The following is a 13074-nucleotide window of genomic DNA, read 5'->3' as shown; positions in this document are numbered from 1 at the left end:
GAGCAGACCTCCAAAAAATTCCCTCAAGCATGGGGGGTAAGCTCAGCTTCTTTCTTGAGAAAGCTGAGGTGATAAGGTATGAACTCCTCGGTTTTCCTCCCTTCGTTTCAATTTTTCCCCTTTGATGTCTTACAGCCATCTTGCTCCATTAAATATTTTTCCTAACTCTACCCTTTTCTCATCAACCTTTCCCACTACACTTGCAGGGGAGAAAAAAAAGTCCTTTCTCTGCCTTATTCCCTTTCCCCAGGTCCTTTCCTCTCTCCTTCCGTTCATAGTAGGTTTCTTGAGAGAAAGGTCTTCACAGGCCTCTGTGCCTCTGCCTCCCCCCACTCTCTCCCTTGTATGATTCCCCCCTCACCACTCTTCAGCAGTTATCCTTTAGAGCTCATCAGTAATCTGCTCATCACCAGCTTGTCCACTGATTTCTTTTCAGCGGTTCTCCTTACTGCATCATATGTCTGTTCCCCCAGTGTGGTGTTAGCCAAAATCCATGCCTCTCCCTTTGAAATTCTCTCCTCCCCAGGATTCGGTAACACAGGACCTCCTCAGTCTCTGTTGAGCTGAGTTCTTCTACTCTCCCCTTAAATGTGGGAGTGTTTTAGTCCTCAGTACCCCTTCTACCTTCCTCTTTCAAGCTCATCTGATCCCACAGCTTTAACTACCACCTCTTTGCCTTTGACTTCCCGGTATATATTTCTCTTCCAAGCTATGTAGCTCACGGGCTAATGGAATATTTGTCATTTCACAAACAAAAATTTCCAAAACAGGGTTCATCTTTCCCGCACAGCCTCCCCATCTCCTTGTCACAAAATAGCTTCCCCTCCTTACCATTCCTCAAGTCTCAAGGCAAAATTTCAGTCATCTTGGACTCCTACCGTGCCATCTGTAAACACACTGGAGGGGAGTAAAGGATGATGAAGTGTCTTTTTAGAGTCTCTTATATTCAGAGTAACTACTCTACTTAATGCCTCATTTCATCACCTGGACTTTTGCAGTGATTGCCAAACTGGTGTCTCTGTCATTAATCTTTCTCTTCTCCATTACTATCAGACCAGTACTGGGACATTATCTATTTTACAAAACAGTCGTATCCATACAAAAGAAATAGGTAGCATTAGTTGCTTCCAGAATAAACAGCAGGGGCACAGGGGTAGAAGGAAGGGAAATTTTACATTTATGTACCATCTTATTTCTTTAGAATTCTGTGCCCCATGGATATATTAACTATTAAGAATATTGTTTAATAGATATACAAGGTTGTACAGTACAGCTCGGGGAACTATATTCATTATTCTGTGAATAACCATAATGGGAAAGAATACAAAAAAGAATTTATATTTAGTATAACTGAATCCCTTTGCTGTATAGCGGAAATTAACACAACCTCATAATTCAACTATTTTGTTGTTGTTGTTTAATCACTAAGTCATGTCTGATTCTTTGCGACCCCATGGACTGTAGCCCGCCAGGCTCCTCTGTCTGTGGGATTTTCCAGGCAAGAATACTGGAGTGGGTTGTCATTTCCTTTTCCAGAGGACCTTCCCAACCCAGGGATCGAACCCACGTCTGCTACACTGCAGGTGGATTCTTTACCGCTGTGCCATGGATGAAACCAAAAAAATTTTTTGGCTGCACTGCCCAGCATGCATAACTTCAACTATACTTCAATTAAAAAAAAAGAATACTGTTTAAGTTAAACGTTGTGTTACCTATTAAATTAAACAAATGAAACATCCTTTTTAGCTACTCTTCTCAAAATCCTACATACATTGCCTTCAGGACAAAAATCAAGCTTCATCTTACTGTTTGGAGCTCTCTGAGGTGTGGTCAGAGCCCACCCCTGTAGCCTTTTTCCTGATCTGCTTTCTGGGCAGCTCACACTCCACAGGCCGGGCACATGCCATCACTCTGGATTCTGAGGCGTCCCTGCCCTTGTTTTAAACCTTTCCCTCTGCCTGAGGTGCTTTTCTTCATACCAGGTGCAGTCCGATCTTCCTTCCAGCTTCACCTTTGATGGCACCATTTCCAAGGTGCTTTCTTAGATCCCGGCGTTTAGAAGGCCTCCTTGTCTGCAGGATTCCTATTAAGGACTTGCTGATTCTCTCAGAGTCAGCCTGGTTTTGAAATTACCTGTGCACGTGACCATTCTTATGTTGTTCAATGCTTTTCACATGATGGGTTCTCAGAGAATGTTTTCTGAATGATGTTAGTCCTTGGTACCCCAAGAAATCCAAAATTAGCCTTGTTTGGCTATGAGACCCAATGGCATCTTCGTGTCATCACGGGTGCTGGCACTATCATTAACAAGTACAAAGCTTGGTGGGTCCCCTTTAAGTCAGTCCTTCTCTAATTGTGGCCCTAGACCACCTGCTGCAGGAATACCTGGAGTCCTTGCTAAAATGCAGATTTCTGGGCTCCAGTTGAAATGTGATAGTTTAGAATCTCTAGGGATAGGACCGGGCAATCTGATAACAAGTATCCCAAGATGATCCTTGTGTACAGATGCTCAGGTTTGAGAGCTTCTGCTCTAACAGGATAGAGTAGGAGCGGGCTTTGGGGGAAGGTTTTCAAGAGGAGAGCATCCCTGAGATTTCTCCCCAGAGGTTTTCAAGCTGATCCTGCTTGTCTGCTGAACATTCCTTGGCTTCTGCCAGTCCTTCAACCCTGCTTCATGCGCCTGGCCATGCCTCGTGCTCCTGGAACAGGACTCGCCCTCTGTCTCTCCTTTCAGGAGGCTGACAGCGGAGCTGTTAAGCTGATTCCCTGCAGTATCTGGTGCTGGCACCTCTCAACTGGAGAGGGGTGCCTCAGATTTCAACAATAATCTCACCTTTTTCCCATCTTCTCTTCTTTCCTGTAACTGCTGTGAGCAGATGATTATCTCTGCATTGTAGACATGAGAATTCTGAGGCAGGAAAATGTTGAGACCTGCTTAAGCCTCTGACATATTAATAGAGTTAATGTCAAAGCCTAGTCATCCAAATTGGCATCCCTAGAGACCATTTTGTCAATCAGTAAGTCAATTAATTAATCAACAAGTATTTACTGAATGTGGATTAGGCATCCAGAAGCGTCTTGTTTTAACATCTGCGGGCTGGGCTGGACCCTGTGCAGAGCTTGGTTCAGTGACCTTACATTCTCCCTGACCTAGGATCTAATTCTGTACTATGCCGTCCACACTTGCCTGCCTTTATGGTTATGTCAGTTTGCTCAGCTGTATTTCTCATGAACACCACCATTCACTACATAATTCCGTAGCCCTTAATGAAGTTGAGAGGAACAGAGATGTAGGGCAGCTCCTCCAATGTGAGCAGTTGTTCAGCAATCTTAATTTGATGTTGTTCCTCTGAAAATGCTGGGTTTTCCTTGGACTTCCATTGAACTAAAATGAAAAACTCAACAAACAAGTGTATGACTCCATGAAAGAAAGTTCTTTTTTCTTCTAGCCTGCCATTCTACATTACACTCAAAAGTGCCCACTCAGAAGCCAGGGTGGGACACATTGAGAGTGAGACACTGACATTTATACACTGCCACGTGTAAAGCGGATGGCGTGGGGGCCCGAGCTCGGCGCCCTGTGATGACCTAGCGGGGTGGGTGGGGTGGGGCGGGAGGGAGGCTCCGGGGAAGGGGAATGTACGTACAGTTGTCGCTGACTCACTCTGTTGTACGGCGGAGACTAATACAACATTGTCAAGCAATTACACTCCAATTTAAAAAAAATTAAAAAAAAACCCAACTCGGCATCAATGACCTTCATTTTGACAATTTGAAATCCTTTTACATGCTAAGGTTTATTTTTAAATCCACCCATGTTCCCCAACCCTGTAGCCTTTCCCATATCAAATAGGCAGACAGAATGTTCTATGCTATAGCCCACATTTACTGACACTTATATTTTCATTTATTTTCTAACAGTCACATGGAGACCATAGCCATAAATGTACAGCACAGTTTGCCATTTTCTACCAGCTTAGTTTTTATGAACCAAGGATAGTAAAGTAAGTTCAATGTATCTAAAAATGTCAACTCAAATGGAAAGTGCCAAGAGTGTCTTATAGGTTATCAGACATTCTGCAAGGTCACTCAGAGTGTTGAAAATCAGATTTCAACAATAATAGGTTTACCTGTAGGGAGATAGCATCTGATCAAAATCACCAAGGATAAGATCTGAAAAAATGTTGGCCTTTTATCTTTCTTAGACTTTGTGTGTTTTTAAAAGTAGTGCAGAAACTTGACTTTGATCTCAACTGGCATTGATTGTATCAAAGGTACGTGAGGGAAACACTGCTGGCCTCCCCCAGGCTTGGGAGGAGATAGTCGGCACATGTGGCCACTTCTACTGTCTCAGTATACGAGTGGGCCAGGGTTAGAACGGGGCTGAGCCACCGTGGGCAGCAGAGACCACCGTCCCTTACTGAGAGGGATTTGGCTAGCAACTCTACCTCCACATCGTTCCACACGCTATTTCAGGCTGACTGTTGTACACGCTCTTCCTTTTTCCATCTCATCTAGCCGTTAAATCAATGCCCTGGCTGGATCAGAGGAACCAGGAAACACAATGTTACTCAGCATGCTATTGACATTTCCCTCTAAAGCTTCCAACAACTTCCCCTACCAACATCTCTGAAAGGGCCGAAAAATCCCAGTGGGGTGCTGTTACCCATTCACGTGTGGTGCGCTGTGTGCTATGTCTCACGAGGTAAAACCACCACAGTTTTGCTGGATTATGCCAAGACAAAGTCTTTTTTTGATATCTCATTATCCTTATCATTGTTCTAGGTGAAATTACAAATAAATACTCTCTAATGAGTTAATTATAGATATCCAAATGGATGAGTGTAAAAGTTAATGGACTGGATCAAGTTCACAGAACAAGTTAATAAAGGTAGAACAGATGGAGAACTAAGGTCTAAGTCCTTCTTCTAGAACTGTGATAAAATTCATTTCCTCTCGAACATAGACAAACCCACTCAAAAATACATCAAGGAAAAGAAATCAAATAATATGCTTTTCACTCTTTAGAATTTCACTTTGGTTCAAAGATACTGTTGTCTTAGTTATTTCTAGTTTGACTTTTTTCATATTATTAAAATATCCAATATGTACCAGAATCATTGCTTCTGGACTCTTTTCTTAATACTGATGCATCTAAGAACAGACAGAGAATTAGATGGCTGTTTAAATATACTAGCAGTGCTATTGCAATGTTCCATTTTTATTTTTAAAATAGTTATTTTTATAGTCACTTATTGCATCTCTAGGTGTTTTCCATGTTTTTCTATATTCATAAAAACATATAATGACTATATTATCATCACAACTCTACAGAAAAGAAAAGTGACATAGAAAAGTTAGGTAACTTGGAAAATAACTATCTCAGTGCCTGATGTGTAATAGTTTCTCAATATATAGTAGCTAAAATTATCATAATTTTCCCCAAGTTCATACAAGCTACTAAATGGGGGAATTTGAGTTCAAACACAAATAAAACAGAATGCATTTGGTACTATGAGCACACTGCCTTGATTTTCAAACTCAATTTTATGAGCAAAAAGCTATTTTCATCCTGTTTATTTGAACAACTAGAGCAAATATTTTATAATTTTATTTGTCTGTCAATATCTCTAACATTAATTTAGATACATGTGCACCTGTGTCTTATTAGTTTTTTCTGTTTTGGTTTTGTGTTTAGCTTTTCATATTGTACACTAGCATGTTTTTAAGAGCACTTTTAGGCCAAATAGGAAGCTCATTCTCCCTGGAGATGGGAGGAAGGTGTTAATGGAGAGGCATATAAGTGAAATGAAACAACCCCGTTGGAGGGAAGAGCAGGGAACTTCCCTAAAAGCCAAGGCTCCTAGCACAGCCTTATACAGCAGGTTGGCTGACACCTCTTTCTAAAAATAGGAATTGCTTGGACGCTACAAGGTGGGACATTTGGATTCTGTTTTATTTCTAACTGATGTTTTAGAGAGTGCATCCAGTATTTCTTTTAGGAAAGCTCCAAGGGTTGTTTCTTTATTTATAAGTTATTCTGAAGAAAATCTTAAGAATTTGGACTTCTGTTTGTAAATTAATAAATGACTGTACCTTTCATTTTGGCAGAAGGAAGGGATTCAATTAATGTTAAAATGAAGTGCTGCAGATCCAGACCCCCAGCCCCTTTCCCTGGAAGCACAGATGTCAGAGTCACAGGAGCCTCACTCTTGGCTCTGTTCAGGCTCCCTTCTCTGCAAGAGGCAGTGGCTGAGGAGCTTCAAAAGGCAATGTACACCTCCCTCTTCTTCCTCTTCTCTTTTTTATTCTTCCTCCTAAAGTTTAGTAACTTCAGTCTTAAAGGTCTCTAGACTTTCACGGAAGGCTCAACTTTGATTAAAGTTCCTCTCAACTGGTTCAGAGTGGTTAAACGTCACTCAACTGGTATTGCAGCAAGTCTCATAGTTTGCCTTTATTGATTACAAAAAATGAATAAGGGCTTCTTTGGTTGTTCAGTGGTAAAGAATCTGCCTGCCACAGCAGGAGACACAGGTTCAAACCCTGGTCCAGGAAGACCCCTCATGTCGCGGGACAGCTAACTCCATGCACAACTACTGAGTCTGTGCTCTGGAGCCTGGAATCGGCAACTGCTGAAGCTCGTGCCGGAGAGCCCATGCTCCACAAGAGGGGCTGCCACGCTGAGAAGCCCCCGCTGCAACCAAGAGTAGCCCCTGCTTGCCACAACCGCAGAAAAGCCTGCACAGCAGCGAAGACCCAGCACAGCCAATATGCAAATAAATAAATAACATTGTTTTTTAAAAAATGAATAAGGTGGTCATACGAAAAGGAGTGACTGAATTAGGTCAGAATGAGGCTTTGGAAATGTATTTGAATTCCTGAAACCGGTGATCTTACTTACAAAATTTTCTGTTTACACATGAGGCAGCTGATTTGGAAAGGCATCTTAGCCTAGTCTGGGCTGAGTCTCAAGCTGTGTCATCCTGGTGCTCTTGCCGGAAGACTGAATACATTTAAAAGCATCAGGCCCTGGGTCATGATTATGCCTGTGAGACCCTGTGCCCAATCTGGGGAGGAGACTGTCAACTTCTGGGGGACCGAACAGCATGTGCGGAGAGTTTTAGAGTGCAGTGGGGGAAGAGCTAAGGCTCTGGCAAGCTTAAGACTGAGAGTCAGGACCTCAAACTGTGACTCAAATTGGCCTATGACTCTAAACTTGTTTGCACCATTCTCTAATTGTTTTGTGTGCGATTATATCTCCCTAGCAAGCGTGAAAGAATCTGAAGACAGAGTGCATGCTATTTTTGATTTCCCAAAAGAATTTGTCAGAGTCATGGGCTCACCTTGTGGACTGACTGACAGCTCCTGGTAGCAGTGACTTCAGCTGCAAATAAAGAAAAAGCGTTCACGTTCCAAGTAACAAAGGAGTGTGTCATGTGGCCACGCCTCTGTGGCCCTGTGCTGATCACTGAGATAGAAATGCCCCAGGAGGCAGAAGGGAGTCAGATCACTCAGGGTTGGGAATCTTGTGGTGGAGGCAGAAGAAACAAGGGTTTGGATGAAGGCTCAGGGATTTGGTGGAGGAGACCCAACTAGTGTTCAGGCCTGGGCAGAAGCTCTCCGGAGAGTGCGTGCTCAATATTAGCAGCAGTCTCGGAGAGCAAGCCTTGAGGCCACAGAAGTCCTCTTTCCATCAGGAGACAGACCCAAATTCATTCATTCATATATTCTTTAACTCTGATATTAAGGATGGCATGGCAGGTGCCATGCTCAGTGCTGTGGACATAAAAATGTTTATATGCATGGTCTTGGCTTCCAGGGGTGGTACAAACCTGCAAACAGATAATTATGATATCAAGCTTCCAACTGTATGACAGCATGATCTAATGAAAAGGGGTTTTGCAAAAGAGGGAAGGGGTCCTAGCTTTAATCTAGGCTTTGACACCTATTATGGGTTGTGCGACTTGGATTTTTTGAGCCTGTTTCTTCATCTGTAAATCTGGAAAAAAAGTACTGTCTCTTAAAATTGTTGAAAGAATGAAAGGAGAAATACGTGTAAATAGTTCCTGCCACAGTGCATGTGATAGAGCCTCAGAAAATGTTTGCTCCCTTGCTCTGTAAGAGCAGAATATACAATGTGGTGGGTGCTTAGAGGCAAGAACCAGTAACTGCCCGAGAAAGGGGGAGGCTCTACCTAGGAATTAACATTGTTTGCTTAATCTTTAAAAAGTAAGTAAGACCCTTTTTCAATCACTTATTTAGCACATGATTGCAGAGCATGATTTTGTACCAAGTATTGTATCAGAAGCTGGGGACACAATGGTGAACGAAACAGATGTGACCCCAGACCTTCTTGAGTTTATCTGCCACAGGGAGGGGCAGGCCAAAACCAAACAAATAGACTCACTAAGGATAAACAGAGGGGCTGAGTTGGGGGAATTGTGACTTTCAAATGGCAAGAGTGCTAGGCTAACGTAGCTTGGGACTCAGTCCAGACCAGGCTAAGATGTCTTTCCAAATCAGCTACCTTGTGTGTAAACATAAAATTATGCAGGTAAGATCACTGGTTCCATGGCTTCAAATTCTATTCCCAAAGCCAGTTCTGGCCTCATTCAGTGACTCCTTTTGGTGTGACCACCTTATTTATTTACTTTTAATCAAGGAAGGGAAATGCAAGACCTGCTGCTCATTATCTACAAGAGGTGAGTGATCTTCTAGAGAAATTTTAATCAAAGATGAAACTTCTGTGAAGGTTTGGAAATGCTTACGACTGAAGTGATTAGACTTTGGGAGAGAGAATTAAAGAAGAGGAGAGAGGGCTGAGAGTGGAGAAAGAGAAGCAGCCTCATGCTGCTGCTGAGGCTCCTTAGTCACTGACCTTTGCAGGGAACTCTGAACAGTGCTTGGGCTGAGCCCGATGGAGGCTCCCAGTGGCTCTAACGACTGTGCTTCTGGGGAAAGGGGCTGGGAGGATGTCAGTTCTGATATTAGCCAACAACCAAAGGACGGGAAGGCGTTAGCCATACAAAGAGAGAGAGGAAGAAATAGCATGTACATGTTTTCTAGGCAGAAATAGCGTGTACAGTTGTCGTGAAGCAGAAAAGAGCTTGGATGAACAAGGACAGAATAGAATTTTAAAAAGAAGGTGAAGACAGCATTTAATGAAGTTCAAGAAAAAAGAATTCATGGGAATTCACTCCAGAGTTAGTAGCACATGCAGAGGTGTAGAGTCCTGCAAGAGCCTGGCGTATTCTAAGTACTGGGAGAACTTCGCTGTGACCACACTCTAGGCTGGAGGAAGGAGTAGGGTGAGGCAGAACTGTGGCAAGAATGGGGCCATGGGGTGGGGATCAGACTGTGGGGATCTTGCTTGTACGGTAAGTGAAGACTTAGATTGGACTTGCTATTAGCTCTTAGTTTTGGAACTCCGGCCTGTCTCAGAAGCTCCTGCCCACCTTCCAAGCCTGTCTCTAAGCCCCTCACTTACAGAGATTTCTTCACTGCCCTCCAGTTATTGAGCTTCACAGGTGGCGCTAGTGGTAAAGAACTTGCCTGCCGATGCAGGAGACAAAACAGACGCAGGTTTGATCCCTGGGTCTGGAAGATCCCCTGGAGGAGGGCATGGCAACCCGTCCCAGTATTCTTGCCCAGAGAATCCCATGGACAGAGGAGAATCCCATGGACAGAGGAATCTGACAGAGGAGTCCATGGGGTCGCAAAGAGTTGGACACGACTTAGCACACACACACTCCAGTTTTTGTATCCTGACTCCTCTTCATGGTTGCAGCTTCTCTCGCTACTCAGATCTGAGGCATCTTCTGGTGGTTTTATTTAGAGGCTCTACTCTGGCTCTGATCATAGAGAAAGTGTCTTCTACCCTGGACCCTGGGCAGGTAGTCAGGCAAAGCTAGGCTTATTTTATTAAGATAACTACTAAAACCAAGCAGAGTAGATCTGAGAATTAATGGGAAGTCAGTGTTAGTCCTTAAATAGTAAAGCAACTTGAGAGAAATATTTATTCATCCTTTGACACTGATTTGCAGAATTAATTAAAGAAGGCAGAGACTGGAGGCAGGAAGCCAAGTGTGTAGTATGTAGGGATGGGGTGGGATGGGGTGTGGGCGTGTGTGTTCTTTTTAAAAGGAAAAAGTCCTTTACAAGGTAGAAATGAAATAGGAAGCACAATAGAGCGTGTGCTGTTAGCCATTGTAGAGAAACATAATTTTAGGGGATTTAAATTTATTTGGAAACTTTTTACTTTAGACAAATTTACTTCATTTTATGAGGTCTCTTGATTTCAGTTGGTTTAAAATTCAGAGGAAAAACATAGTCCACGGGATCAAGTGCAGCTTGTTAACATGTCTGCATGAAATTCTGACATCTTCAAACAACTTTCCACTCAACTCTTGGACCCATCCACTTGCTGAATAGCTGTGTGTAAGCCAGCAATTTCCCTCCCTCCTCCATTTACTCTTTAAGCACAGTGCTCTTAGCAGACAGATTTCTTGGCCTATGCTCCTGTGACAAAGATTTCAATCCTATACATAACCCACAGCTTCGTAAGATGTTCTTGATGTCTGTTGGGAACCTCTTTAACTGCTTTCAGGGTCTTTTCTTCCTCTCCACATTCTTCCTCCTCCTCACATTTTTCCTCCATACACACACACACACACACACACATATATGCTTTTTACATTTGAAATATTATTCTGAATTTTCTAAATTGTAAAGGAATTCTCAAGTGAATGTTCATCTTCAACAGGTTGAAAATACATTCTATTAGCAACTTTGATTCCAGGACTAACAGTGGTGGAGGGATGGCGTGAGTTCATGCTTTACCTACTCTTACCCAGCAAGTTGGGAGAGACACAGTCTAAAGCCTGACTGGCTGATCTCCAGTCCCGTGCACTGTCCCTGATCTAATGAATGTTCCCTTTTTATTGCTATTGAACATTTAGTTCTTTTGGAGGTCTCTGGGTCAGTTACTGTCACCTTATTAGGCAACCTTCTGACAAATTGTTTTATACCTACAAAGAATCTAAATGTGGCATCCTCAGACCACTGGGCCCTGCTGGTGATGTTTGAACTACTCAGGGGATGAAGCAGATAGCCAAAAATATACCAATTTTAGCAGAAGACACTTATATCAGCGACAGCTGGAGGACCACAAAATCTATAAACACACTTGTTACTCATCTACTGTGCCTGTTGGGCAAGCAAGGTATGTGGCCCACTTGAACATCTTGTCGTAGAGAGGTTTCCTAGGCGGGCCTCCGGACAAAACCTGAGCTGAGAAGAATCACATGAGCTTGGCATTCAGAGCATTAAAGTGTGTTATTGGTTTAGTCCTGATATGAAAGAGGAGACCTATCACCTAAAGGAATGTAGAGAGCTGAGGGATGGAATGACAATGGATTGGATGAATCAGTTTGAGCACTTGTTGATTCAACATGTGAACTGGGGGATCATGAAAGTCTGAGCACTGATTGATTGCCAAAGTTTTCTTTAAAACTATTCAAGAGGTTCTGCACCCAGCAGCTCATCAGCTAGAGGGAAAAAAAAAAGCAGAGTGTTTTGTAAGAGGCAAAAGCTAATTACAGTGCTAACTTAGGTCGCATGACTGTAAGTTTGGCAGGAAATGGCATGTAATTAACATGAATGTATTGGAAATCTGAAGTTTAAAATGCCAGGCATTGTAGAGCAAGATGTCCTTTGTTTATGGCTTTTGGTTATTTAGTTAATTTAATTTTGTCTTTTGTTTATCCAAATGCCTGCCCATATAAGAATGAGATTATCCTGATGGGAGATGTGATAAACCTAGATCTTATGATTAAATTGTCTGAGATTTTTAACCAAATAACCGTAGATCCTTGTATCATAAATAATTTATATTGATTGTTTTATCACTAACTAATAAAAATGCACACAAACAAATGTGTTCTCATGATGTATTCAGTCTATTCTTCTAGATTTCTTGAGGATACAAGAAACACTTTTACTTCCAATGCAATTCTCCATAGGACCTACTTGCCACAAACAGCAATGCTGTCTCATGATCTAAATGCCCGTGATTGTTTTAGCTGTTGTTGCAGGATGATTCCAGCCTTTAGCTCTCATCTGTGAAGTTCTTTAAATGAGTCTTTGTAATGAATCAGAGTCCTTTTTTGGTCTGTTTTTAAAGACAGAACTCAGACCACATCCCAAGTTAGGTACTTAAAGGGAAGTAGATATCTCAACGTGAAGTCTGCATTAAGCTCCAAGTGCAATGTATATAATGATAACAGCAACTATTAATACTGTTTACTACTTGGTGTATACCTATTGTGGTGAGGAACACTTTATATAGATTATGTCAGTCATTCCTCTTGATAACCCCACGGGTTAGGCATATCATTCTCTTTTCACAGATGAGAAAACCAATGATGTGTACACTTGCTCAAAGTCACCTACAGTTAGTAGGTGAAGGAGGAGTTCTTTAGATGCAGACTTGTCTGATTCTTTCGGCCCTGTTTTGAGAGCGGCTGTGCAATATGTTATGTAAATTTTGACCCTGGAACCAGACTGCCTGGGTGTAAGTCTCTTCTCTCTCATTTGCTGTCTGATAACAATGAGACCTGGACCAGCTGACTTATTCTCTCTGTACCCCAATTTTCTCATTTTTAATGTGGGGGACAGTGGTATTATCTATCTTATAGTGCTGTTCTGAGGATTAAATGAATTTGTATACTAAAAGCTCTTACAAGAGTGTTTGAAACATAGAAACATATAATGTAGGCTATTGGCATTACTCTACCCACTAGGCAAGATGTCTTTCTCACACCCCAAATTCATAAGTCCCAAACAAATTCATCATCTTAGTTTCCCTAACTTGCTTCCTTTACTTGACTGATCGCATTGTCATCCAGCAAGATTTTCCAAATTGGAAAACTTTATATTCAACTATTGTCTCATTGTTGACATTTATAAATAAGTCCCTAATTTCTGTCAAATTCATAAGTATATTATAAATGTATCCTGTCCTTCCCATTCCTAAAAGAGTCACTGCCTCATCATGTATTGTCTGAACCTGTGCTG

General features: G+C 42.1%; 1 protein-coding gene and 1 long non-coding RNA gene across 3 annotated transcripts in view; one reads left to right on the top strand and one right to left on the bottom strand.

The window, feature by feature from the left end:
* Window positions 1-13074, bottom strand: part of LOC133071613 (uncharacterized) — a 352151-nt gene that overhangs the window by 112064 nt on the left and 227013 nt on the right. Inside the window, exons 6-7 of the long non-coding RNA XR_009696472.1 lie at window positions 7344-7384; window positions 832-897 (exon numbers count right to left, since the gene is read on the bottom strand). This is a non-coding gene — a long non-coding RNA (uncharacterized LOC133071613). The remainder of the gene's footprint in view (window positions 1-831; window positions 898-7343; window positions 7385-13074) is intronic.
* The window catches only part of SYNPO2 (synaptopodin 2), a 200804-nt gene that overhangs the window by 107923 nt on the left and 79807 nt on the right, over window positions 1-13074 (top strand). The window lies entirely within an intron of this gene.

This window comes from Dama dama, chromosome 17 (assembly GCF_033118175.1).
Source record: "Dama dama isolate Ldn47 chromosome 17, ASM3311817v1, whole genome shotgun sequence".
NCBI lineage: Eukaryota > Metazoa > Chordata > Mammalia > Artiodactyla > Cervidae > Dama > Dama dama.
The sequence above is the reverse complement of the archived record's forward strand: the minus strand, read 5'-3'. Positions and strand labels throughout refer to the sequence as shown.